The 25,951-nt window shown below is 50.8% G+C and overlaps 1 long non-coding RNA gene across 1 annotated transcript in view; it reads left to right on the top strand.

The window, feature by feature from the left end:
- Nucleotides 1-4,399: 4,399 nt before the first annotated feature.
- The window catches only part of LOC119977303, a 72,924-nt gene continuing 51,372 nt past the window's right edge, over nt 4,400-25,951 (top strand). The window contains exon 1 of the long non-coding RNA XR_005463162.1: nt 4,400-4,630. This is a non-coding gene — a long non-coding RNA (uncharacterized LOC119977303). The remainder of the gene's footprint in view (nt 4,631-25,951) is intronic.

Genomic DNA, 25,951 nt, shown 5'->3' with positions numbered 1-25,951 from the left:
TCCCTGTCTGTGCGGAGTCTGCTCGTTCTCTCTGTGTCTGCGTGGGTTTCCTCCGGGCGCTCCGGTTTCAAAGAACATAGAACAGTACAGCACAGAACAGGCCCTTCGGCCCTCAATGTTGTGGCGAGCCATGATCACCCTACTCAAACCCACGTATCCATCCTATACCCGTAACCCAACAACCCCCCCCTTAACCTTACTTTTATTAGGACACTACGGGCAATTTAGCATGGCCAATCCACCTAACCCGCATATCTTTGGACTGTGGGAGGAAACCGGAGCACCCGGTGGAAACCCACGCACACAGGGGGAGGACGTGCAGACTCCGCACAGACAGTGACCCAGCCGGGAATCGAACCTGGGACCCTGGAGCTGTGAAGCATTTATGCTAACCACCATGCTACCCTGCTTCCTCCCACAAGTCCTGAAAGACGTGCTGTTAGATGAATTGGACATTCTGAATTCTCCCTCTGTGTACCCGAACAGGTGTCGGAATGTGGCGACTAGGGGCTTTTCACAGTAACTTCGTTGCAATGTTAATGGAAGCCTACTTGTGACAATAAAGATTATTATTATAAGAGGCCGGGAGGAGTGTGCAGCAGGTCAGGATCACTGTGAACAGAGCAGGAGAAGAGTGAAGCAGGTCAGAATCACGTTGAAGGGACTGGGGGGGAAGAGTGAAGCAGGTCTATGGAAAAGGCCATGGAGGTGTCCAAGAGTAAGAATAATTATCTGGGAGTAAGCAATGGGACAAAATGGGATCTGGCCCAGATCAATTGGAATCAATGATTAGTTGGTCAATTAATGACTGAACAATGGGGATGCCTTTAAAGAGGAGATATTTCAATTATGGTCAAGGTACATGAGCTCAGCTGGATGACAAAAAGGATTAAAGTGAAGCAGAAAAAGTGTTACAAATGGTGAGATTGCAGACCTGTGTGGTGTAGAAGGGTCCAGGTGTCCAAGTGCATGAATCACAGATGGTTTGTATGTAGGTAGGGCATGTAATTAGGAAATTAATTATTGCGTGGGGAATTGAATACAAAGTAGGCAGGTTATGCTTTAGCTATGCAGGGTGTTGGCAAGATAAGATCTGGAGTATTGTTTTGGTTGGATGGGCAGATGGGTGGCAGATGAAGTTCAGTGCGGAGAAATGGGAAATGATTTATTTTGATGGTAAGGACAAGAGGACTATTGAAATAGAGCACAACTCTGAAGGGAATACAGGAGCATAGGGACGTGGGTGTATATGAATGGTTTCTTTGCTGTCATCATTCTATTGCCATGATGTGGAGATGCCGGCGTTGGACTGGGGTGAGCACAGTAAGAAGTCTTACAACACCAGGTTAAAGTCCAACAGGTTTGATTCAAACACGAGCTTTCGGAGCACTGCTCCTTCCTCAGGTGAATGGCGAGGTATGTTCCAGAAACATTTATATAGACAATTGTACATCATTCTATTGTTACGTGGTGTGGGTGAGGAAAAGTGGAGTTGAAGCGCAAGGTCAGCCCTGGTCAAAGTGAATGGTGGAGCAGACTAAAGTGGAAATATGGGGCGGGATTCTCCGCCGGGGGGATTCTCCGTTTCGCCGGCGCCCGGGGGTTTCCCGACGGCGTGGGGCTGCCCCATAATGGGAAACCCCATTGACCGGCCGGCATAACGGAGGATCCCGCCAGCCGGTCGGGGCGGAAATGTGGCGTGGCGGGGTGGGGCGGAGAATCCTGCCCGTGGTCTCACTCCTGCTGGTATTTCTTATGTACTTGATGGGTGTCTCAGTGCACATTATTGTTGCTGGATTGGGTCTCTGACAATGCTGCAATGAACAAATCAGCCTATCGTCCCATCCACCCATTCCCCCCTCCCCCACCCCGTTCCTGATTACCATCCCTCCCTCCCCACCCACCTTCCCCCTCCCCCATCATTCCCCACTCCTCCCATCTCCCCTCCTTGCCACCCATCCCCCTCTCATTCCAATCCCTCCCCTCATTCCCCCCCACCCTCATTCCCCTCGCCCCCCACCCTCATTCCCCTCGCCCCCCCACCCTCATTCCCCTCGCCCCCCACCCTCATTCCCCTCGCCCCCCACCCTCATTCCCCTCGCCCCCCCACCCTCATTCCCCTCGCCCCCCCACCCTCATTCCCCTCGCCCCCCCACCCTCATTCCCCTCGCCCCCCCACCCTCATTCCCATTCCCCTTCCCCCCCCCACCCTCATTCCCCTTCCCCCCCCCACCCTCATTCCCCTTCCCCCTCACCCCCATTCCCCTTCCCCCTCACCCCCATTCCCTCCCCCCATTCCCCTCACCCCCATTCCCTCCCCCCTCATTCACCTTACCCAATGCCTCCATTCTCCCTCTCTCCTCCTTTTCCCACCCGGTGTCTCTCTTCCACCTGTGATTGGAGGAGGGGAGAGGAGGGCGAGCTGTGATTGGAGGAGGGGAGAGGCGGGCGAGCTGTGATTGGAGGAGGGGAGAGGTGGGCGAGCTGTGATTGGAGGAGGGGGAGGCGGGCGAGCTGTGATTGGAGGAGGGGAGCAGCGGGCGAGCTGTGATTGGAGGAGGGGAGAGGCGGGCGAGCTGTGATTGGAGGAGGGGAGAGGCGGGCGAGCTGTGATTGGAGGAGGGGAGAGGCGGGCGAGCTGTGATTGGAGGAGGGGAGAGGCGGGCGAGCTGTGATTGGAAGAGGGGAGAGGCGGGCGAGCTGTGATTGGAGGAGGGGAGGCGGGCGAGCTGTGATTGGAGGAGGGGAGCAGCGGGCGAGCTCTGATTGGAGGAGGGGAGGCGGGCGAGCTGTGATTGGAGGAGGGGAGAGGCGGGCGAGCTGTGATTGGAGGAGGGGGAGGCGGGCGAGCTGTGATTGGAGGAGTGGAGCAGTGGGCGAGCTCTGATTGGAAGAGGGGAGAGGAGGGCGAGCTGTGATTGGAGGAAGGGAGAGGCGGGCGAGCTGTGATTGGAGGAGGGGAGAGGCGGGCGAGCTGTGATTGGAGGAGGGGAGAGGCGGGCGAGCTGTGATTGGAGGAGGGGGAGGCGGGCGAGCTGTGATTGGAGGAGGGGAGCAGCGGGCGAGCTCTGACTGGAGGAGGGGAGAGGCGGGCGAGCTGTGATTGGAGGAAGGGAGAGGCGGGCGAGCTGTGATTGGAGGAGGGGAGATGCGGGCGAGCTGTGATTGGAGGAGGGGAGCGGCGGGCGAGCTGTGATTGGAGGAGGGGAGAGGCGGGCGAGCTGTGATTGGAGGAAGGGAGAGGCGGGCGAGCTGTGATTGGAGGAGGGGAGAGGCGGGCGAGCTGTGATTGGAGGAGGGGAGAGGCGGGCGAGCTGTGATTGGAGGAGGGGAGGCGGGCGAGCTGTGATTGGAGGAGGGGAGCAGCGGGCGAGCTCTGACTGGAGGAGGGGAGAGGCGGGCGAGCAGTGATTGGAGGAGGGGAGAGGCGGGCGAGCTGTGATTGGAGGAGGGGAGAGGCGGGCGAGCTGTAATTGGAGGAGGGGAGAGGCGGGCGAGCTGTGATTGGAGGAGGGGAGAGGCGGGCGAGCTGTGATTGGAGGAGGGGAGAGGCGGGCGAGCTGTGATTGGAGGAAGGGAGAGGCGGCGGAGCTGTGATTGGAGGAGGGGAGAGGCGGGCGAGCTGTGATTGGAGGAGGGGAGAGGCGGGCGAGCTGTGATTGGAGGAGGGGAGAGGCGGGCAGTTGGCGGCGTTTACTGGGCATCGAGGGAGCGAGTCTGGAACATTCGCGCCGAGTGTCGTCGTCCCCCACCCGCCTCACACACAGCCGGCATTCTCTGTCTGCCCCCAGCATGATTCCCTACTGTTTTCCGGGCCCGCACTTGGTTTGGTGAAAAAGCTGAGGAGATGGCGGCGGGCCGGGGGGGGGGGGGGGGGGGGTGGTGGCTCGGTCACAGGCTGTGGGTGTCCCAGGCAGAGCGAGGGAGTGGGTGTGTGGGGGGTGGGGAAGGGTGTGTGGGGGGTGGGGAAGGGTGTGGGGGGGGGGGGAAGGGTGTGGGGGGGGGGTGGGGAAGGGTGTGGGGGGGGGGTGGGATGGGGAAGGGTGGGTGGGGAAGGGTGTGGGGGGGGGGTGGGGAAGGGTGTGGGGGGGGGTGGGGAAGGGTGTGGGGGGGGGGGTGGGATGGGGAAGGGTGGGTGGGGTGGGGAAGGGTGGTGTGGGAAGGGTGTGGGGGGGGGGTGGGGAAGGGTGTGGGGGGGGGTGGGGAAGGGTGTGGGGGGGGTGGGATGGGGAAGGGTGTGGGTGGGGTGGGGAAGGGTGTGGGTGGGGTGGGGTGGGGAAGGGTGGGGGTGTGTGGTGGTGGTGGGTGGGGGGGGTGTGTGCGGGGTGTGGTGTGGGGGTGCTGGTGGGGTGGGGTGGGGGGGGGGGGTTGTGTGTGCGGGGTGTGGTGTGGGGGTGCTGGGGGATGGGGTGCAGGCTAGATCAGGACAAGAAGCCGCCCAGAGGAATTGGAGGCAGATTGCCTTCACATTGGGTGGTGAGGCTGTGGGATGCGCTTTGGTTGCTAGGGACCCGGCTACACATTTCTGTTCGTCCCAACCACTTTATCCAAGACAGCACTTGGCTGAACCATTTGCTCAAAACACCAATACAATACTTCAAGTTAATTGATTGGGGACGAGCAACCTAAGGTAAGTACCGCAGTAGTTAATTTATGTTTCTGTCTTTTTAACCAGCCAAATAGAACAAAGGAACGTACAGCACAGGAACAGGCCCTTCGGCCCTCCAAGCCTGTGCCGACCATGCTGCCAGACTAAACTACAATCTTCTACACTTCTGGGGTCCGTATCCCTCTATTCCCATCCTATTCTTGTATTTATCAAGATGCCCCTTAAATGTCACTATCGTCCCTGCTTCCACCACCTCCTCCGGCAGCGAGTTCCAGGCACCCACTACCCTCTGTGTAAAAAAAATTTGCTTCGTACATCTCCTCTAAACCTTGCCCCTCGCACCTTAAACCTATGCCCCCTAGTAATTGACCCCTCTACCCTGGGGAAAAGCCTCTGACTATCCACTCTGTCTATGCCCCTCATAATTTTGTAGACCTCTATCAGGTCGCCCCTCAACCTCCGTCGTTCCAGTGAGAACAAACCGAGTTTATTCAAGCGCTCCTCATAGCTAATGCCCTCCATACCAGGCAGCATCCTGGTAAATCTCTTCTGCACCCTCTCTAAAGCCTCCACATCCTTCTGGTAGTGTGGCGACCAGAATGGAACACTATACTCCAAGTGTGGCCTAACTAAGGTTCTATACAGCTGCAACATGACTTGCCAGTTCTTATACTCAATGCCCCGGCCAATGAAGGCAAACATGCCGTATGCCTTCTTGACTACCTTCTCCACCTGTGTTGCCCCTTTCAGTGACAAATGTGCCCATGATGGAAATGATACCAAGACTTGACTCATAATCCAGAGACGTGAGTTCAAATGTTACCACGGCAGCTGATGAAATTCTAATGGAGTTAGTTGAATAAATTTGAATAAAAAACTGTGCTGAATAATGGTGGATGTAAAACTAACAGGTTGCTTTAAACACACATTTTGTTCACTCGTGTCTTTTAGGAAAATAAATTTGCTGTTCTTAAACATTCTGGGCTCCATGTGAATTGCGACCCATCTGAAATGGCCTAGCAAGCTTATCAGCTTGATCAAACCACCATGAATAAGTCAGTGTGAACTAAGTCTGAAAGATCACCTGGCATCAACCAAGGCATCGGAAAAAACAAACTCACACCCATCCCAGTCAGCCCTATAAGGCCTCCTTGCTAACAACTGACAACTTGTGCAAAATTAGAAATGTATCACACAATAGACAAGCAATAATCTGACAGTGATACTTACAGAATCACAGCTTCAGTCCATCACCATCCCTCATTGGTATGGCAGACCCAACAAAAGAGATAGTACAGTGTGGAGTGACCTTCGGAATCCTCAACATTGACTCCGGTACCCATGGAGTATCATGGTATCAAGTCAAAATGGGCAAGGAAATCGCATGTTAAGGGTGGCACGGTGATTAGCATTGCTGCTTCACGGCGCCGAGGTCCCAGGTTCGATCCCGTTTCCGGGTCACTTTGTGGAGTTTGCACATTCTCCCGTGTTTGCGTGGGCTTCGCCCCCACAACTCAAAGATGTGTAGGGTAGGTGGATTGGCCACACTAAATTGCCCCTTAATTAACAAAAATGAATTGGGTACTCTAAAGTTTTAAAAAAGGAAACCTCATATTGATGAACACCGACAACTTTCTCAGCTGATGAATCAATACTCAGTGTAGAAGCACCACCAAAGGTAGCAAGGGAACAGAGTGTACCCTGGTTGGGGAACACCAATGTCCATTGCCAATAGTGGCTCAGTAACACTACCACTGACCGTATTGGCCTAATTGTGAAGGGCATTTCTTCCAGACTGGCCCTGTGGCAGGTGATGAGAGAACCAACATGTGGAAATGTTTACTTGACCTTGTCCTTTCCAATCTATCTGGGAAGATGTGGCTGAATCTGACAATATTGGCAATAGTGAACACAGCATAGTCCCTGTGGAGATGGAGTGCAATTTTCACACTGACCTCCCACAGCCCATTATGTTATTTGGCACTACCACAATGTCCAATGGGATAGATTTAGAACAGATTTAACAGATCAAGAATGGTTATCCATAAGGTGCTATATGTTTTGTGAGTTACCTTTTGGCTGAATCTACACTGGGAACGTTTCCCTCTCATGAGTACATTATCCTGACTCAGGTAGGTTACGAGGTTACTTCAAAACTATTCATTAACATTGTGACATGATTGGCTAGATGTTGAATACAAACTGTTCCATCTGATCTACCAAGTCTCTCGTACATGTCTAATGATATCACTGTTACATCATGATACACTTCACTATCTCATTACCATAACTGTTAACCAGTTATATTACACCTCCCCCAAGTATAATAACTTCTTTAAGAATAATGTTAAACTATTTAAATCATTTAAAAAAAAATTTCTGTAACCTCCTTTACATTACATTACAGATTCAATCCTACTCCCACTCTTCCCCCCCATGCCCTACTCCATGCCAGCCCATGGCTTCTCATTCTCATGCTACCTCTATGCCTCCCATGTATACGCATTACCCCTTCCAATCAGCCATACCACCTCTATATTTTTCATGTATTTTCCATGCCCTTTCAATTCATCCATGCCACTTCCCTGCCCCCATTTCTTCTCCATTTCCCCTCAGATCACTCATGCCCTCTATTAACCACCATAAATCCTGAATAACTGCTCACCCATTATGCACTATCATCAAATTCCATTCAGGGAACAGGCCTTTTTGGACCTGGTATTGTGTAGTAATACAGGATTAAAATCCAGTGGCGGCCATGGAGTAAATGGTCTCACATTCAGCGGCTCTCACCCTTCGTGGTATTTTTAATGGTTTTTAAGCCGGATTTTTCAGGAAATTTCTCAACATAAGTCGATCGAAGGGAGAGGAAAACGAGGTGACCCTCAGTTTATGGAATCGTGTCCAAATAAGAGTGAAAAAAGAAAAAAACGAAAGATGAGTGAAAGCAAGGTGATGCGCGATTGCTAAATCGCTGGCTTTGAAAGCAGACCAAGCAGGCCAGCAGCACGGTTCGATTCCCGTACCAGCCTCCCCGAACAGGCGCCGGAATGTGGCGACTAGGGGCTTTTCACAGTAACTTCATTTGAAGCCTACTCGTGACAATAAGCGATTTTCATTTTCATTTCATTTCATCAATAAGCACTGAAATGAAGTAGTCCGAAACGAAGGCTTTAATCTACAAGAAGTGTGCCCAGCAGCTTGAGTACAGAAAGAACGGGGCTGCTTGGAAACACGGGTTCTTATACTCTGCCTCGTGGGGGAGCTACCTTCATCTCGACCAATGGGAAAGCAACACTTGGGCCAATGGGCAGCGGGCCTTCTCCACCAATAGCAGCTCACACCTCCAGGTACCATAGTACCTACAGTCATACTACCACATTCACTCCTTGTTGAGAAAGGAACCGGGGGGGGGGGGGGGGAGGTGGCGTGTGCATGTTGAGAAGCGGGGGGGGGGGGGGGGGGGCGTCCACTGTGGGTGGGACAAGATACTGGTAGTATGACTAATGATATGGGATTATACCTCTCCAACAGCGGCTGCCCACTGGCCCGTAACTATATACATGGATGTGTTAGAACACCGTAACTAATCGGAAACAAAGGTCCATTAAAAGTTCATATCGACTCGATCAGCCGATCAGGGGCATTGGACGTCCTCTACGACCTGCGGAGCTTCGTCAGAGATGTTGGAGATGCCGGCGCCCATGACTCCAGGAGCGATGATCCGATCCTCGTGGAGGTTTCCACACCCCTAAACGGAGCTGGTTGGGGGGCGGGGGGGGTGGGGGCTAGTCCTCTAGGTGGCGCAGGCGAGGGGTTGGCGGGCCAGGGAGGAGAGCGCCTGCGGGGAGCAGTTGCGGTTGGATGGTGGTGGGTGGGGCTGGTGCTGGGGGCGATGGTGGGGATCCGGTGGGCGCCAGGTCCCGTAGGGAGACCGTGTCCTGTCGGCCGTCGGGGTACTCCACATACGCGTATTGCGGGTTAGCGTGGAGCAGCTGGAGCCTCTCAACCAACGGGTCCGATTTGTGCGCCCGCGCATGTTTCCGGAGCAGGATGGGTCCGAGGGCAGCCAGCCAGATGGGGAGCGGGGTCCCTTAGGAAGACTTCCTGGGGAAGACAAGAAGGCGTTCATGAGGCGTTTGATTGGTAGACGTGCAAAGTAGCGACCGGATGGAGTGGAGGGCGTCTGGGAGGACCTCCTGCCAGCGGGAGACTGGGAGATTTCTGGACCATCGGGCCAGCAGGACGGTCTTCCAGACCGTACCGTTCTCCCTCTCGACCTGTCCGTTACCCCAGGGGTTGTAACTGGTCGTCCTGCTTGAGGCAATGAAATGTAAATCGCTTATTGTCACGAGTAGGCTTCAATGAAGTTACTGTGAAAAGCCCCTAGTCTCCACATTCCGGCGCCTGTCCGGGGAGGCTGGTACGGGAATCAAACCATGCTGCTGGCCTACTTGCTCTGCTTTAAAAGCCAGTGATTTAGCCCAGTGAGCCCTTGCTGAGCAGGAATTGACGCAGTTCGCCGCTCATATCGCTGTGTATGTAAGCGTGGAATCCGAACGGAGAAAATGCTGTGGAGGGCTTTTATGATGGTGGGTGTGGTCATGTCGGGGCAGGGGATGGCGAATGGGAAGCGGGAGCACTCATCAATCACATTGAGGAAGTACGTGTTGCAGTTGGTAGAGGGGAGGGGACCTTTGAAGTCCATGCTGAGGCGTTCAAAAGGGCGGGAAGCCTTTATCAGATGCGCTTTTTCGAGGCGGTAGAAGTGCGGCTTGCACTCCGCGCAGATGTGGCAGTTCCTAGTGACTGTCCTGACCTCCACGATGGAGTAGGGCAGGTTGCGGGTCTTTACAAAATGAAAGAAGCGGGTGGCAGAGGTCCACGTGTAGGGCTCGGAGGCGGTCCACTTGTGCTTTGGCACAGGAGCCACGGGACAGGGCATCGGGAGGCTCGTTCAGTTTCCCAGGACGATACAAGATGTCGTAGTTGTAGGTGGATAACTCGATCTTCCACCGCAAGATCTTGTCGTTTTTTATCTTGCCCTCTGTGCATTGTCAAACATGAAAGCCACCGACCACTGGTCTGTGAGGAGGGTGAACCTCCTGCCGGCCAGATAATGCCTCCAGTATCGCACAGCTTCTACTATGGCCTGTGCTTCCTTCTCGACCGAGGAGTGGCGGATTTTGGAAGCATGGCGGGTACGGGAGATTTTTTGCTTGACCGGGTAGACAGGGAGAGTGCAGCGTCTTACCATGGTAGGGTATACAAAACTCTCCATGCTCCCGGAGTCCAGTAGGCAGGTCGTTTAGTGCCCGTTGAGCAGGACCTTCGTTGCTGCCGTAGAGAGGGTGCGCGGTCGAGACTGGTCCAGAGTGACTGAAGTGAGTCGTGGCAGATAGTTGGAGTCTTCATCGGGCGGTGCGTAGTCACCCGCGGGGGTCCTTGGAGCCAATCCAAGATGGCGGCGCCCATCGGTCGCACATGGTGGGGGTGGAAAAAATGGTGGCGTCCGGAGGTCGCACGTGGCGTTGGGAGCACAAAATGGTGGCACCCGGAGTCGCACGTGGCGTCGGGAGCACAAAATGGCGGCGCCCGGAGGTCGCACGTGGCATTGGGGGATGGGGGCAGCGAGGTTCGTGGGCTGCACAGGTCCCCTGGAGAGAGTGAAGGGGAAGTCCCGCGGTCCCTGCCTGGAACTGCAGCGACCACCTTGGCCTGGCAGATGGACAAATAGCCTTTCTTCCCGCAGCCCTTGCAAGTTGCAGATTGGCCTGGGCAACGTTGTCAAGGGTGTTTCACCTGGCCGCAAAAATAGCAGCGGGGCCCCGCGGGTTTTTCAGGGCATCCTGCGGCGCAGGCCTGGGGGGAGTCCGAGATCGTGGGGGAGAGAGAGGCTGAATTCCACGCTGCCCAGGGGGCCGCCACGTGGTCGGGGGCGTATGAGCGGGCTTGCTGTTTGCGACATCTAGGGAGGTAGTGAGGGACCGTGCCTCCGTGAGGCTCAAGGTTTCCCTTTCTAATACTCTCTGGCGGATCTGTGGGGACTGCATGCCTGCAACAAAGGCGTCTCGGATGAAGAGTTCAGTGTGCTCACTAGCCGACACTTGTGGGCAGCCGCAGTTTCTCCCCAGTACGAGGAGGGCACGGTAAAAATCGTCCAACGACTCACCAGGGATCTACTGCCTTCTGGCCAAGTGCTGAGCGTAAACTTGGTTTACCGGTCGGATGAAGTGTATTTTGAGCAGTTCCATGGCCGCGTCGTAGTCGGCCGTGTCCTCGATGAGCGTGTAGATGGCGGTGCCGACGTACGAGTGGAGAATGTGTAGCTTCTGCTCCGTCGTGGGTACGTTTTCCGCTGTATTAAGGTAGCTGTTGAAACAAGCCAGCCAGTGCTTGAATGCGGCTGTTGCATTCGCTGCATGGGTGCTGAGTCGTAGACACTCCGGCTGGATGCGGAGCTCCATCCTTTAAAATCTTGTAGATTAAATTGATGCGCGATCAATAACCACAGAAACAAAGGCTTTAATCTACAAGAAGTGTGCCCAGCAGCTTGAGTACAGAAAGAACGATGGCTGCTGGGAAACACGGGTTCTTATACTCCGCCTCGTGGGCGGAGCTGCCTTCATCTCGACCAATGAGAAAGCAACACTTGGGCCAATGGGCAGCGAGACTTCTCCACCAATAGCAGCTCACACTCCGAGGTACCGTAGTACCTCTAGTCATACTACCACACAAGGCTCTGAGGTCATCGAGCACAATGGTAACGAGACAAAGCGTGTCCACGCCAGCTCACTGGTCAATGGAGTAATGGGTTGAGTACCTGAATGAGAAGTTCGCCCGGCATCGTAAGAAGTGTGAAGAAGACGTAATCCAGGCGATAGCTTCGATTAAGGAGGTGGTTGACTGGGTGGAGGAGCGAATGACGACCCAGGGACAGGAGATTCAAAAGTTGCAGGAGCAGGTGACTGAACGAGAGGAGGAGTCCACTGCAATGGCTTTGGAAATGAGCAAATTACAGGACTACCAGAAACAACTGCTGGATAAGGTAGAAGACTTGGAGAACCAGTCTTGCAGGCAGAATATCCGAATCGCGGGCTGCCAGGGGGAAAGGGGGGATCAGATGCGGGTACGCATGTGGGGAAGATGTTGCAGGAGATGGTTGGGGCTGATGTGTTTGACAAGCCCCTGGAGATGGACCGGGCACATAGGGTGCTCTTATGTAAGCCCCAGGATCGTGAGCCCCCCGAGGGCCATGGTGGTGAGGCTACATCGATTCTTCGACAAGGAGTGTATCATGAGCTGGGCCAGGCAGACTAAACGGTGCATGTGGGAAGAATCAGAGATTCTGGTGTACCAAGACTGGGGACCAGAACTCGCAAAGAGGAGAGCAAGTTTCAACATAGTTAAGGCGTCCCTGTTTGTGAAAGACATTAAATTTGGACTGCTGTACCCGGCTCGTCTTTGGGTGACCTATGAGAACCGGGAGCTATACTTTAACTCTCCGGAAGAGGCGGCTACTTTTCTGGAGGAATATAATCTGGCTCAAGAACTTTTAAATTCAAACTGTGGTGGCCTGAGCTTGGGGGGTAGGGATAAAGTGGAAGGGGGGGGGGGGGGGGGGGGGGGAGGAGAGAAAAATAGTTCTGTGTTTTGTTATATCTTGTTTAAAATTGCAGTCTTTCTAATTCTGTGAGTTAAGTAACAATGTTTGGGAAGAAAAGTGTTTTTTTTCTCGTGTAATTTGATTTTGATTTATTGCTTTATGCGCTGGATTACAGAGGAAAAACCTTTGAAGTTGCGACAGGGGGTTTTTCTTTTCTGTAACAAAGATGCTTGTGCTATGTTTAGAGGAGATAGAATCTGGCAGATTACAGGTTTTTTGACGCCAGAGGGTGGGAGCTGTGGAGCTAGCTGGACAGCTAATTCACGGGAGCAAAGTGGGGGATGAGCGGAGGAAAGATTAAATGGGGGGACGGGAGGGGGGCACTGCTGACGGGTAAGGGACAGCTAGGAGACTTGAGAGGGAGATCAGATGGCGGTCATCTGATCTCCCTCTCAAGGGGCGGATCATGTGAGGTGCGGAACACAGACTTGGAGCTGGCCTCGAAAAGGTCATGGCTGATCAACAGGAGAGGGGCGCAAGGCCCCCCCCCCCCCCAAACCAGACTGGTTACGTGGAATGTTCGTGGACTGAACAGGCCGGTTAAGCGAGCCCATGTGTTTGCACACCTGAGACAGTTAAAAGCGGACGTGGCTATGTTACAGGAGACACACCTGAAGCTGAGAAACCAAATTAGATTAAAGAGGGATGGGTTGGGCAAGGGTTTCATTCAGGACTGGACTTTAAAACAAGGGGGGTGGCTATCCTGATTAACAAAAGGGTGACATTCGAGGTGGGGAGGATAGAGGTAGACCCGGGAGGCAGATTTATTATGGTTAGCGGGAAGCTAGAGGGAATGGCAGTGGTGCTGGTGAATATATATGCCCCAAACTGGGATGATGTCACGTTTATTAGGAAGGTGCTGGGGAAGATCCCAGACCTTGACTCGCGCCGGCTGATCATGGGGGGTGAACTTAACACGGTCCTGGACCTGAGGTTGGACCAGTCGAGTACTAGGTCGGGTAAGCTATCAGCAATGGCAAAGGAACTGCGGGGGTTCATGGAGCGCATGGAAGGGGTGGACCCGTGGGGATTTGAGAGGCCAAGGAGCAGGGAATATTCATTCTGCTCCCATATACATAAGGCGTACTCCAGGATAGATTTCTTCATGCTAGATAAAACGCTGTTAGCAGGGGTTGAGGACACTGAGTACTCAGTAATTGTGGTTTCAGATCGCGCACCACACTGGATAGACATACGGGCAGATACGGGAATGTCCCAACGCCCACAGTGGAGACTAGATACAGGCTGTTAGCGGATGAGGAGACCTGTGAGAGAGGCTATTCGGGGGTACATAAAGATCAATGACACGGGAGAGACTGCGGCTGGGGTGGTCTGGGAGACACTGAAAGCGGTTATTAGAGGGGACTGTATTTCGATTCGAGCCCACAAGGATAAAACTGAGCAGTTGGTAGGAAAAATCATACAGATGAGACAGGAGATATTCAAAGTCTCCAAATGAGGAGCTCCTGAAGGAGCGTCAGAGACTTCAAATGGAGTTTTGGCTCCTTTCCACAGGAAAGGCGGAGGGTCAGCTGAGGAGGGTAAAAGGGGCAATATATGAACATGGGGAGAAAGCTTGCAGGATGCTGGCGCATCAGCTGAAGAAACAGGAGGTGGCAAGAGAAATGGGGAATATAAAGGATTTGAGTGGGAAGACGGTGACAGACCCGGGGGCAGTGAATGAAGTGTTCCAGGAATTTTATAGCCAGCTAGTCAGAACCCCAGGATGGTGAGGAGGGCATGAATCAATATCTGAGGAGGCTAGAGTTCCCAAAGGCAAATGAGGAGCTGGTGGAGGCCCGATTGGGCTTGGGGAGGTGATAGATGGACTGGGGGAGATGCAATCAGATAAAGCCCCGGGACCTGATGGATTCCAAGTGGAATTTTATAAGCAGTTCTCTGGGTTACTGGGGCTGTTCCTGGTTAAGGCTTTTAACGAGTCCAAGGAGCTGGGAGTACTCCCCCCAACGTTATCACAGGCATCAATTTCTCTCATCCTGAAGCGAGGCAAGGATCCGGAGAGCTGTGGATCGTACAGGCCAATCTCCCCTTTGAATGTAGATGCCAAATTATTGGCAAAGATCCTGGCCACTCGAACAGAGGATTGTGTCCCGAAGATAATTGGGGAGGATCGGACAGAATTTGTAAAGGGCAGGTACCTGACATCCAATATTAGACGGCCTCTTAATGTAATTATGATACCAGCGGAGGGGCGCGAGGCTGAGGTGGTAGTCGCCATGGACGCAGAGAAGGCTTTCGACTGGGTGGAGTGGAAGTATCTATGGGATATTTTAGGTAGGTTTGGGTTTGGGCAGGGATTTGTGGAGTGGGTCAGTTTATTGTTCTAGGCCCCGGTGGCAAATGTAAGAACTAACCAAGTTCGGTCGGAGTGCTTTAGTCTATGTCGGGGAACAAGGCAGGGATGCCTGCTCTCCCCATTACTGTTGGCCATGGCCATGGAATCCTTAGCAATGGCCCTGAGAGCAGCGAATGCCTGGCGGGGTATAGTGTGGAGGGTGGGGGTGGAACATAGAGTCTCTCTCTATGCGGACGATTCGCTGCTTTATATCACGGAGCCGGTGGGGGGGAGGGGAATGACCCAAGTCATGGAGAATTTGGGCGATTTTCAGGCTATAAGTTAAATATGGGAAAGAGCGAGATGCTCGTGCTTCAGGCACGGGGGAAGGAAAGAAGACTGAAGGAGCTACCTTTTAAACTGGTTGGGAAGAGTTTTAGGTATCTGGGGATTCAAGTGGCCAAGGATTGGGGGCAGCTTCACAAAATAAATTTAGGCAAAGCAGTGGATAAAATGAGAAGGGATTTCCGTCGACAGGACATGCTCCCACTGATGCTGGAAGGGAGGGTTCAGACGGTGAAGATGATGGCCGTTCCAAGACTGCTTTTCTTTTTTCAATGTCTCCCGATTTTTGTCCCAAAGGCTTTTTTCAGAAGTATGAATGCGGCGATATGAAGGTTTTAAATGGGCAGTTTGGGAGCGGATGGAGGCAGCATCCTGCAAAAAGGTAACCGTTTGGAGGCTTTACTGATGGTTCCTCTGCTGCTCTCGCCGGCTCAGTACTCTATAAGTCCGGTGGTGGTGGCAGTCCAAAGGGTGTGGCGGCAGTGTATGAGACTGAACGGGGTGTCAGTGTGGTCACCGATCTGTGACAATCACTGGTTTGTCCCAGGGTTGGGGGGGGGGGGGGGGCGGCAGGATGGGGGCTTTAAGGTATGGCAGCGGCTAGGGATTGAGAGGTTTGGGGATCTTTTCATCCAGGAGGGCTTCCCGACTTTGGAGACATTAGTGAAGGAGTTTGATTTGCTGTGTGGGAACGAGTTTCGGTACCTTCAAGTGCGGGACTTTGTACGGAGGCAGGTCCCAAGCTTTCCTCGCCTGCTGAGGGGACTACAGGATAACGCGCTGTCAAAAACAGAGGTTGGAGGTGGGAAAGGTTTGGAGATGAACAGGGAATTGTTAGAGTGGGAAGGGGCCCCTATCAGAGAGGTGAAGAGGAAGTGGGAAGAGGAGCTAGGAGGGAAGCTGGAAACTGAACTAGGGGAAAAAGCCTTGGAAAGGGTAAATGCATCCTCGTCCTGTGCTAGACTCAGCTTGATTCAGTTCAAGGTAGTCCACAGGACCCACATGACGGTAGCCCGGATGAGGAGGTGGAGGACAGATGTGGGCGGTGTGGGGTAACCTGGCTAACTATGTTCACATGTTTTGGGCGTGCCCGAAACTGAGGGAATTCTGGCAGGGATTTGTGGATGTTATCATAGAATTTACAGTGCAGAAGGAGGCCATTCAGCCCATCGAGTCTGCACCGGCTCTTTGAAAGAGCACCCTACCCAAGGTCAACAACTCCACCCTATCCCCATAACCCAGTAACCCCACCCAACACTAAGGGCAATTTTGGACTCTAAGGGCAATTTATCATGGCCAATCCACCTAACCTGCACATCTTTGGACTGTGGGAGGAAACCGGAGCACCCGGAAGAAACCCACGCAGACACGGGGAGGATGTGCAGACTCCGCACAGACAGTGACCCAGCCGGGAATCGAACCTGGGACCCTGGAGTTGTGAAGCGATTGTGCTATCCACAATGCTACCGTGCTGCCCGTGCTACCGTGTTAGAAGTCCTGGAAGGTAGGGTAACTCCGAGTCCAAAATTGGCAATATTTGGGGTGTCGGAGGATCTGGGGGCAAAGGGGGGTTCAGGGAGGCCGATATCCTGGCCTTCTCTTCTCTGGTGGCCTGTAGACGGATCTTGCTGAGATGGAGGGACTCAAAGTCAGGAGTGTGGGTCAGCGATATGGTAGAGTTTCTCAGTCTGGAGAAAATCAATTTCGCTCTGAGGATCAATACAGGGACTCACCCGGAGTTGGCAGCTGTTCATTAATTTCTTTGACAAAAATTGAACGTCAGCAGCAAGAGGGGAAAGGGAAAAGGGTGGGGGAGGAAAACAGGAGGCAGGGTAATATTAAATAAGGACAGAGAACTCAGTATACGGGTAATTGGGGACAGGGCAGGAGAAGTGGAGGACGTGGTTTATTGTCTTTTAGGGGGTATTTGGTGCATCGATCCGCTCGGGTCTTTTAGAAATGTCAACATGTTAAATTGTGAAAATTACAAATGCTTCAATAAAATATTTTCTACAAAAAATCTCACAGTAAAATAGTCTGTTGGCAAGAGTAATCATAACATATTAGAAGTTCACATTTGCTTTGAGATTGGGTCCATTACCAGTGTCTTAAACTTAAATAAAGACAATTACAAGGGTGCAAATACATCATTTTCAGAGGTGATCTGGGTCGAGCGTGGGAACCGTGGTTTACTCAAGCAGTTGAAACACTTGTCAAGAGGAAAAAGGAGGCTTATGTAAAGATGAGACGTGAAGGTTCAGTTAGGGCGCTTGAGAGTTACAAGTTAGCTAGGAAGGATCTAAAGAGAGAGCTAGGAAGAGCCAGGAGGGGACATGAGATGTATTTGGCAGGTAGGATCAAGGATAACCCTAATGCTTTCTATAGATATGTCAGGAATAAAAGAATGACTCGGGTAAGAGTAGGGCCAGTCAAGGACAGTAGTGGGAAGTTGTGCATGGAGTCCGAGGAAATAGGAGAGGTGCTAAATGAATATTTCTTGTCAGAATTAACACAGGAAAAAGACAATGTTGTCGAGGAGAATACTGAGATACAGGCTACTAGACTAGAAGGGCTTGAGGTTCATAAGGAGGAGGTGTTAGCGATTCTGGAAAGTGTTAAAATAGATAAGTCCCCTGGGCCGGATGGGATTTATCCTAGGATTCTCTGGGAAGCTAGGGAGGAGATTGCTGAGCCATTGGCTTTGATCTTTAAGTCATCATTGTCTACAGGAATAGTGCCAGAAGACTGGAGGATTGCAAATGTTGTCCCCTTGTTCAAGAAAGGGAGTAGAGACAACCCCGGTAACTATAGACCAGTATAGTATTGGAAAGGTTTATAAGAGATAGGATGTATAATCATCTGGAAAGGAATACTTTGATTAGAGAAGGGTAGGCCATTCCTCACAAACCTTATTGAGTTCTTTGAGAAGGTGACCAAACAGGTGGATGAGGGTAAAGCAGTTGATGTGGTGTATATGGATTTCAGTAAAGCGTTTGATAAGGTTCCCCACGGTAGGCTATTGCAGAAAATACGGAGTCATGGGATTCAGGGTGATTTAGCAGTTTGGATCAGAAATTGGCTAGCTGGAAGAAGACAAAGGTTGGTGGTTGATGGGAAATGTTCAGACTGGAGTCTAGTTACTAGTGGTGTACCACAAGGATCTGTTTTAGGGCCACTGCTGTTTGTCATTTTTATAAATGACCTGGAGGAGGGCGTAGAAGGATGGGTGAGTACATTTGCAGATGACACGAAAGTCAGTGGAGTTGTGGACAGTGCAGAAGGATGTTACAAGTTACAGAGGGACATAGATAAGCTGCAGCGCTGGGCTGACAGGTGGCAAATGGAGTTTAATGCAGAAAGGTGTGACGTGATTCATTTTGGAAGGAATAATAGGAAGACAGAGTACTGGGCTAATGGTAAGATTCTTGGTAGTGTGGATGAGCAGAGAGATCTCGGTGTCCATGTACATAGATCCCTGAAAGTTGCCACCCAGGTTGAGAGGGTTGTTAAGAAGGCGCACGGTGTGTTAGCTTTTATTGGTAGAGGGATTGAGTTCCGGAGCCATGAGGTCATGTTGCAGTTGTACAAAACTCTGGTGCGGCCGCATTTGGAGTATTGCGTGCAGTTCTGGTCGCCGCATTATAGGAAGGATGTGGAAGCATTGGAAAGGGTACATAGGGGATTTACCAGGATGTTGCCTGGTATGGAGGGAAGATCTTATGAGGAAAGACTGAGGGACTTGAGGCTGTTTTTGTTAGAGAGAAGAAGGTTAAGAGGTGACTTCATTGAGGCATACAAGATGATCAGAGGATTAGATAGGGTGGATAGTGAGAGCCTTTTTCCTCGGATGGTGATGTCTAGCATGAGGGGACATAGCTTTAAATTGAGGGGAGATAGATATAGGACAGATGTCAGAGGTAGGTTCTTTACTCCAGAGAGTAGTAAGGGCGTGGAATGCCCTGCCTGCAACAGTAGTGGACTCGCCAATGCTAAACGCATTCAAATGGTCATTGGATAGGCATATGGACGACAAGGGAATAGTGTAGATGGGCTTTAGAGGGGTTTCACAGGTTGGCGGAACATCGAGGGCTGAAGGGCCTGTACTGCGTTGTAATGTTCTTTGTTCTATGTTCTAAATGAGATAAAAGGGGCAATGGTAGAGAAGCAGTGGCAGTCATTTAAGCAGATATTTCATAACTGATGTAAATACTTCAATCACAGAAAATAGTTCCTCTTCAAGGATTAAGAACATACTGGAAGAATTTATGATTTTTAAAAGACAGTGACCCACAATGAATTAATGCAAGGACTCTGTTGCTGTTCCTGTAAAATACAGCATTTTACAAGAAAAGGTAATTAAGCAGGTTAAAAAAGCTAGAAAGTGTTGACCCTAGTGGGCGGTTTACAAAAGAGGCAACATGGTGGTTTATGACTGAAAAAAAGCATAGCTGGAAAATTGTGGTTAAAGAAGGCAGCTCCCCACTACCTTCTCAAGGGTTTCCTCCGGGTGCTCCGGTTTCCTCCCACAGTCCAAAGATGTGCGGGTTAGGTGGATTGGCCATGCTAATTTGCCCGTAATGTCCTGAAAAGTAAGGTTATGGGGGGGGTTGTTGGGTTACGGGTATAGGGTGGATATGTGGGTTTGAGTAGGGTGATCATGGCTCGGCACAACATCGAGGGCCGAAGGGCCTGTTCTGTGCTGTACTGTTCTATGTTCTATGTGTAACTAGGGATGGGCAATGATTTCTGGCAAAGCCAGTGTCGCCCGTATCCCATTAAAACAAATTGTTGAGGTTAGTGGGGGAGTTCCAGATAGAAGTTAGAATGAGAGCTAAGAAAGCAAAGCTTGAAAAACTAGTGGCTGAATGGAAGCAGAAGAAGCTGGAGAATTGGACAGAGGCAAGTGTCAGTTAGAACAATACAGATTGGAACTAGATTTTCAGTTAAGTGAAAGAAAGCAAGGACAAAGAAAAAGAGAGCAAAGAGATAGGCAGGGGACAGAAAGGGCATGAGATGAAGAAAGAAGATACCAGCTTAGACTACTGGAACTAAAACAAAAGGCTGATCTTCACTCTAGCGGAAATGTTGAAATGGAAGATCCTGACTCAAACCTAAAACACAGTGGGTAATTTTGTGGAAGCTCTCCTAAAATTTGAAGAACGGGAGGTATAGGCACTTTTCATTGCTTTCGAATGGGAAATCATGTTTGATGACGTTGTTCGGAGTTTTTGTGGCTGTCACTAATAAATTTGACATAGGAAAGTCGTTTGACGTATAATATTTGGATAAAAGCACAGGATAAGGGCAGGACAGTGATGCAGTGGTTAGCACTGCTGCCTCACGACACCGAGGTCCCATGTTTGATCCCGGCTCTGGGTCACTGTCCGTGTGGAGGTTGCACATTCTTCCCGTGTTTGCATGGGTTTTGCCCGCATAACCCAAAGATATGCAGGTGGATTGCCCACACTTATTGCCCCTTAATTGGAAAAAATTAATTGGGTGCTCAAATTTATTTGAAAAAAGCACAGGATAGGAGGCAACATGCTGTCATGGATTGAGAATTGGCTAACAGAAAACAGTAAAAACAGACAAGTCATTCTCATGTTGGGAGGCTGCGCCTAGTGGGGTATCCCAGAGATCAGCTGTTTACAATGTATTTCAATGATTTGGATGTGGGGACTAAATGTAATATTTCCAAGTTCACAGATGATATAAAACTAGGCGGGAATGTGTGTTGTGAGGAGGATTTGGACAGATTTAGTGGATGAGCAAGAAAATGGCAGATGGATTATAATGTGGAAAAGTGTGAATTAATCCATTTTGGTAGAAGGAACAGTTGTGCAGAGTCCTAATGGTAAGAAATTGTGAAGTGTAGATCTACAAAGGGACCTGGGTTCTTGTCCACAAATCATTGAATGCAGGTGCAGCAAGCTATTAGGAAGGCTAATTTTTATTGCAAGAGGGTTTGAGTACAAAACTAGCGAGGTCTTGCTAGGGCAGCACGGTAGCACAGTGGTTAGCACGGTTGCTTCACAGCGCCAGGGTCCCAGGTATGATTCCCGGCTTGGGTCACTGTCTGTACGTAGTCTGCACGTTCTCCCGTGTCTGCGTGGATTTCCTCCGGGTGCTCCAGTTTCCTCCCACAGTCCAAAGATGTACTGGTTAGGTGGATTGGCCATGCTAAATTGCACTTAGTGGCCAAGAAGGTTAAGTGGGGTACCTGGGTTACAAGGTTAGGGTGGAGGTGTGGGGCTTAAGTGGGGTGCTCTTTCCAAGAACCGGTGCAGACCCCATGGGCTGAATGGTCTCCTTCTGCACTGTAAATTCTATGTAACTGTATGGGAGCCTGATTAGAACACACCTGGAGTAGTTTTGGAGCAGCTTTGATCCCCTTACCTCAAAAACATATTGTTACCATAGAGACAGTGCAACTAAGGTTCACCAGATTTGTTCTGGGGCTGGCGGGACTGTATTATGAAGAGAGATTGGGCAAATGGGGCCTGTATTCTCTAGAGTTTCGAAAAATGAGAGGTGATCTAATTCAAATTTACAAAATGCTCACAGGAGGAGATGGTTCATTCAGGCAAGATGTTTCCCTTGGTTTCAGAGTCTAGAACCAGGAGCACAATTTCAAAATAAGGGTATTGCCACTTAGGACCAAGATGAGGAGAAATCTCTTTACACAGGGGGTTGTGAATCTGTGGAATTCTCATCTGAGAGGTAATGGAAGCTCAGTCATTGTGTATGTTTAAAGCAGAGAGTGATAGATTTCTTGTTAACAATGACATACAGGGTTAAGAGGATAATGGGTGTAAAAGGCATCAAAGTTTCCTGTCAGTCATGATTGTATTAAATGGCAGAGCAGGGTCGAGGAGCTGAATGGCATACTCCTGTTCCTGTGCTCTTAGATGGCTAAGCAGTTGAAGTGGCAGAAAAAAACTGGGCACTGCTTATGCAAAGTAAGAGCTCATAAAGTTTATGCCTTCCTTTCTGAAGAGGCTTCTACACAATGTGAGGCGGAAACAAAGACTTTTCCCGCTGCTTATGAGTTGCTTACAGGCAGAAATTTCAGAATCTCCAGAAACAGGCTGCGTCGACATGTGGAATTTGAGGGTAAAATGTACGAACTTTTATGGTTGGATATGGACACTAACGGGAGAGGCCAATTATGAGACCAGCTGGAAATAATTCTAATTTAAAAATACACTCCCTTCATTAGTGAGAACTCATATAGAGAACCAGAAAATGTTTCAACAGCTCGACAGGTAACTAAGATGATTGACAGTTGCAAGCTTCACCAAAGCCCAAACCCTTTTGCTGTCATCTTCGCAAATCCATGAATGACAGAAGGTGGGAGAGTGGCAGGATGGCAAGTAACCAGGGACTAAAAGGGACATCTGGGAATTGTGACGAATAATAAATTGGTATATATATATATATATGTATGTATTTCTATATGTGTGCGACACGGTAGCACTGTTGCTTCACAGCTCCAGGATCCCAGTTCAATTCCCGGCTTGGGTCAATGTCTGTGCGGAGTCTTCACATTCTCCCTGTGCCTGCGTAGGTTTGCTCCGGTTTCCTCCCACAAGTCCTGAAAGACGTGCTGTTAGGTCATTTACAATGTATTTCAATGATTTGGATGTGGGGATCAAATGTAATATTTCCAAGTTCACAGATGATATAAAGCTAGGTGGGAATGTGTGTTGTGAGGAAGATGTAAAGCGGTTACAGGAGGATATGGACAGATTTAGTGGGCGGGCACGAAAATGGCAGATGGAATATAATGTGTAAAAATGTGTACCCGAACAGGTGCCGGAATGTGGCGACTAGGGTCTTTTCACAGTAACTAATTGCAGCGTTAATGTAAGCCTACTTGTGACAATAAAGATTATTATATATATGTGTGTATCTGGTGCAGTAATATTTTTTAAAATCCTGCTTTAGAAGAGGGACAGATTTTGTGGCTACAAAAGGTGCAATTAAGATGTCATAAAAGTGAGATAATCATTATTTCAAACCTTGCTTATGATTAAAAGGAGAGGCCTAATGGGTTTTTGTTATGATACGTGGGGAGTGGATTATTAGAGACATTGGGGTGAATTCTCCACTGAGAGAATTCTCCATTCCATTGGCAGTGCAATCCTCCGCCTGTAGGCTTCCTGGCAGCATGGGGTGCCTATAATGGGAAATCACGCTGCCAGCAACGGTGTGCCATTGTGTAACACGCTGCGGGGAGGCGGAGAATTCACCCCATTGTATTTCAACATTGGTAATTAAGTCACAGGATTTGAGTGTGATAAAGATGATATAGAAATGGGAGGGACCAGGTTTGTGGCAGTCAGTTTTTGAGTAAATGTTGCTGGAAGCTGTGAGCTGAACAGCAGTTTCAGCAGAAGGCTGTCAGCTTCCTGACAGGATTCTCTCTCTCTCTCTCTCACATACTCTTTTTCTCTCTAGTTTGTTTTAATATAATCATATCCCTATTTGTGCGTGGAATCACTTCTGCAGTGAAGTATCCTTTCCCTGCACTTTTACAAACTTAAATGTTTGGCTCTGGTCTGGGATCGTTATAGAATGTACCAGAATATCCTCCTCAGACCAGAAAGGTAATTAAGTGATGTGAGTGATGTCCGAAGGCTACGTGTTCCCATTTCCACAAGGTAAGAGTACCTTCTTGCGAATTGCTGGAGTTATGAAGTGAACCTGTGAGATTTATCAGGGTACACAAGATGGATATTGAGACAGCGTACTTCAGACTAAGCTGTAGCTTTGACTGCAGCTGTAAGGCCAAGTACAAACACTACTGTGAGTGTGAAGGAAGTGAACAAGATACCGGAAGGCTGCAGTAAAATCTTGTCAAAAGTTCTTATCCCTCAAGTGAAGCAGGTAAATCTCAATTTATACTTTGGATTACAGGGGCTACCCAGACTCTTCTGCTGGGGAACGGCATGACTTTTCCAGCAGAGAGTTCACGAAATGCAACTGTTTTAGTGAATGACATTGGCAGGTTAGGGCAGCACGGTAGCATGGTGGTTAGCATAAATGCTTCACAGCTCCAGGGTCCCAGGTTCGATTCCCGGCTGGGTCACTGTCTGTGCGGAGTCTGCACGTCCTCCCCGTGTGTGCGTGGGTTTCCTCCGGGTGCTCCGGTTTCCTCCCACAGTCCAAAGATGTGTGGGTTAGGTGGATTGGCCATGCTAAATTGCCCGTAGTGTCCTAAAAAAGTAAGGTTAAGGGGGGGTTCTTGGGTTACGGGTATAGGGTGGATACGTGGATTTGAGTAGGGTGATCATTGCTCGGCACAACATCGAGGGCCGAAGGGCCTGTTCTGTGCTGTACTGTTCTATGTTTGATTCCCGGCTTGGGTCACTATCTGTGTAGAGTCTGAACGTTCTCCTCGTGTCTGTGTGGGCTTCCTCCGGGTGCTTCAGTTTCCTCCCGCAAGTCCCTTAAGACGTGCTTGTTAAGTGAATTGGACATTCTGAATTCTCCCTCTGTGTACCCGAATAGGCGCTGGAATGTGGCGACTAGGGGATTTTCACAGTAACTTCATTGCAGTGTTAATGTAAGCCTACTTGTGACACTAATAAAGATTATTATTATTGTATTAGTTGCACCTGGAGTGTGACCGAGGGCGGGATTCGCTGACCCTCCGCCGGGTCGGAGAATCGCCCGGGGCCGGCATCAATCCCGCCCCTGGCGTGTCCCGAATTCTCCACCACCAGAGATTTGGCGGGGGCGGGAATTGCGCCGCGCTGGTCGGCGGGCGCCCCGCCGCGATTCTCCGGCCCGCGATGGGCCGAAGTCCTGCCGCTGTCAACCCTCTCCCGCCAGCGTGGATTAAACCACCTACCTTACCGGCGGGAGCAGGCGGCGCGGGTGGGCGCTGGGGTCCTGGGGGGGCGCGGGACGATCTGACCCCGGGAGGTGCCCCCACGGTGGCCTGGCCAGCGATCGGAGCCCACCGATCGGCGGGCAGGCCTGTGCCTTGGGGGCACTCTCTTTCTTCCACCTTCACCATGGTCTTCACCATGGCAGAGGCGGAAGAGACCCCCTCCCCTGCGCATGCGCCAGGATGACGTCAGCAGCCTCTGGCGCATGCGCGGACTTACGCCGGCCGGCGAAGTCATTTCGGCCCTGGCTGGCGTGGCGCCAAAGGCCATTCACGGCAGTCGGCGGAGCGGGAACCACTCCGGCGCGAGCCTAGCCCCTCAATGTGAGGGCTTGGCCCCTAAAGGTGCGACCCGACACCGGAGTGGTTCACGCCACTCCAGCACGCCAGGATCCCCACCCCACCGGGTAGGGGAGAATCCCGGCCCTAATGTCTGGAATGGTAACAGGTGGAATTTTTCATAGTTTGCCAGTAGATGGAGTTGTCTTACTCCTTGGGAATGATGTGGCCGGAGTGAAAGTAGTCACTTCTCCAGTAGTTACAGAATGACCCAAAAAATTCAAGGAGACAGAGCATCTGGAAGAAATGTTCAATAGGTCTTCCTTGATTGAGGCTCAGCAAGCCGATCCAGAATTTAAAAAAAGGGTACAATTGGTTTGAACCAAACCTGAAGCAGAAGTTCCAGGATGCTACAACTTAAAGGTGGGACCTTGATGACTTTGTTGCTCTATTAATAATGTTGGTGAACCACAAGCCTTCCCTTATATCGATCAAATGACCACACAACCAGTTAGTTCAAAAGATTGTTTATTTGCATACAGAAGAGTAATCTTACTATGCAAATACAATATCTACTACGAGTTAAACTACACCTATCAGCTACAATAACTTCAGGGTGACCGGCACTGTGCAAATAGATAAGGCCTTTATATGGATTTCACTCGGCTGGTTCGAAGAAAGTGGCCGTGTCTCTGCTGGGCTCATCCGTCAGGTAGCGATTGTTGGCCTTGAACTTGGCTGGCTGTTCCTGCTACGATTGGGTTGGCACAGGCCGGATCCAAAAGAGACAGAACACATGGCTGTGCCCTCTTATCCCTCTGGGATTTCGCGCTCCTTAGACCCAATAGTTCGACAGGGCTC

Source organism: Scyliorhinus canicula, chromosome 14 (genome assembly GCF_902713615.1).
Source record: "Scyliorhinus canicula chromosome 14, sScyCan1.1, whole genome shotgun sequence".
Classification (NCBI taxonomy): Eukaryota; Metazoa; Chordata; class Chondrichthyes; order Carcharhiniformes; family Scyliorhinidae; genus Scyliorhinus; species Scyliorhinus canicula.
Note: the sequence above shows the minus strand (reverse complement) of the source record. Positions and strands in the feature narration are given on the sequence as shown.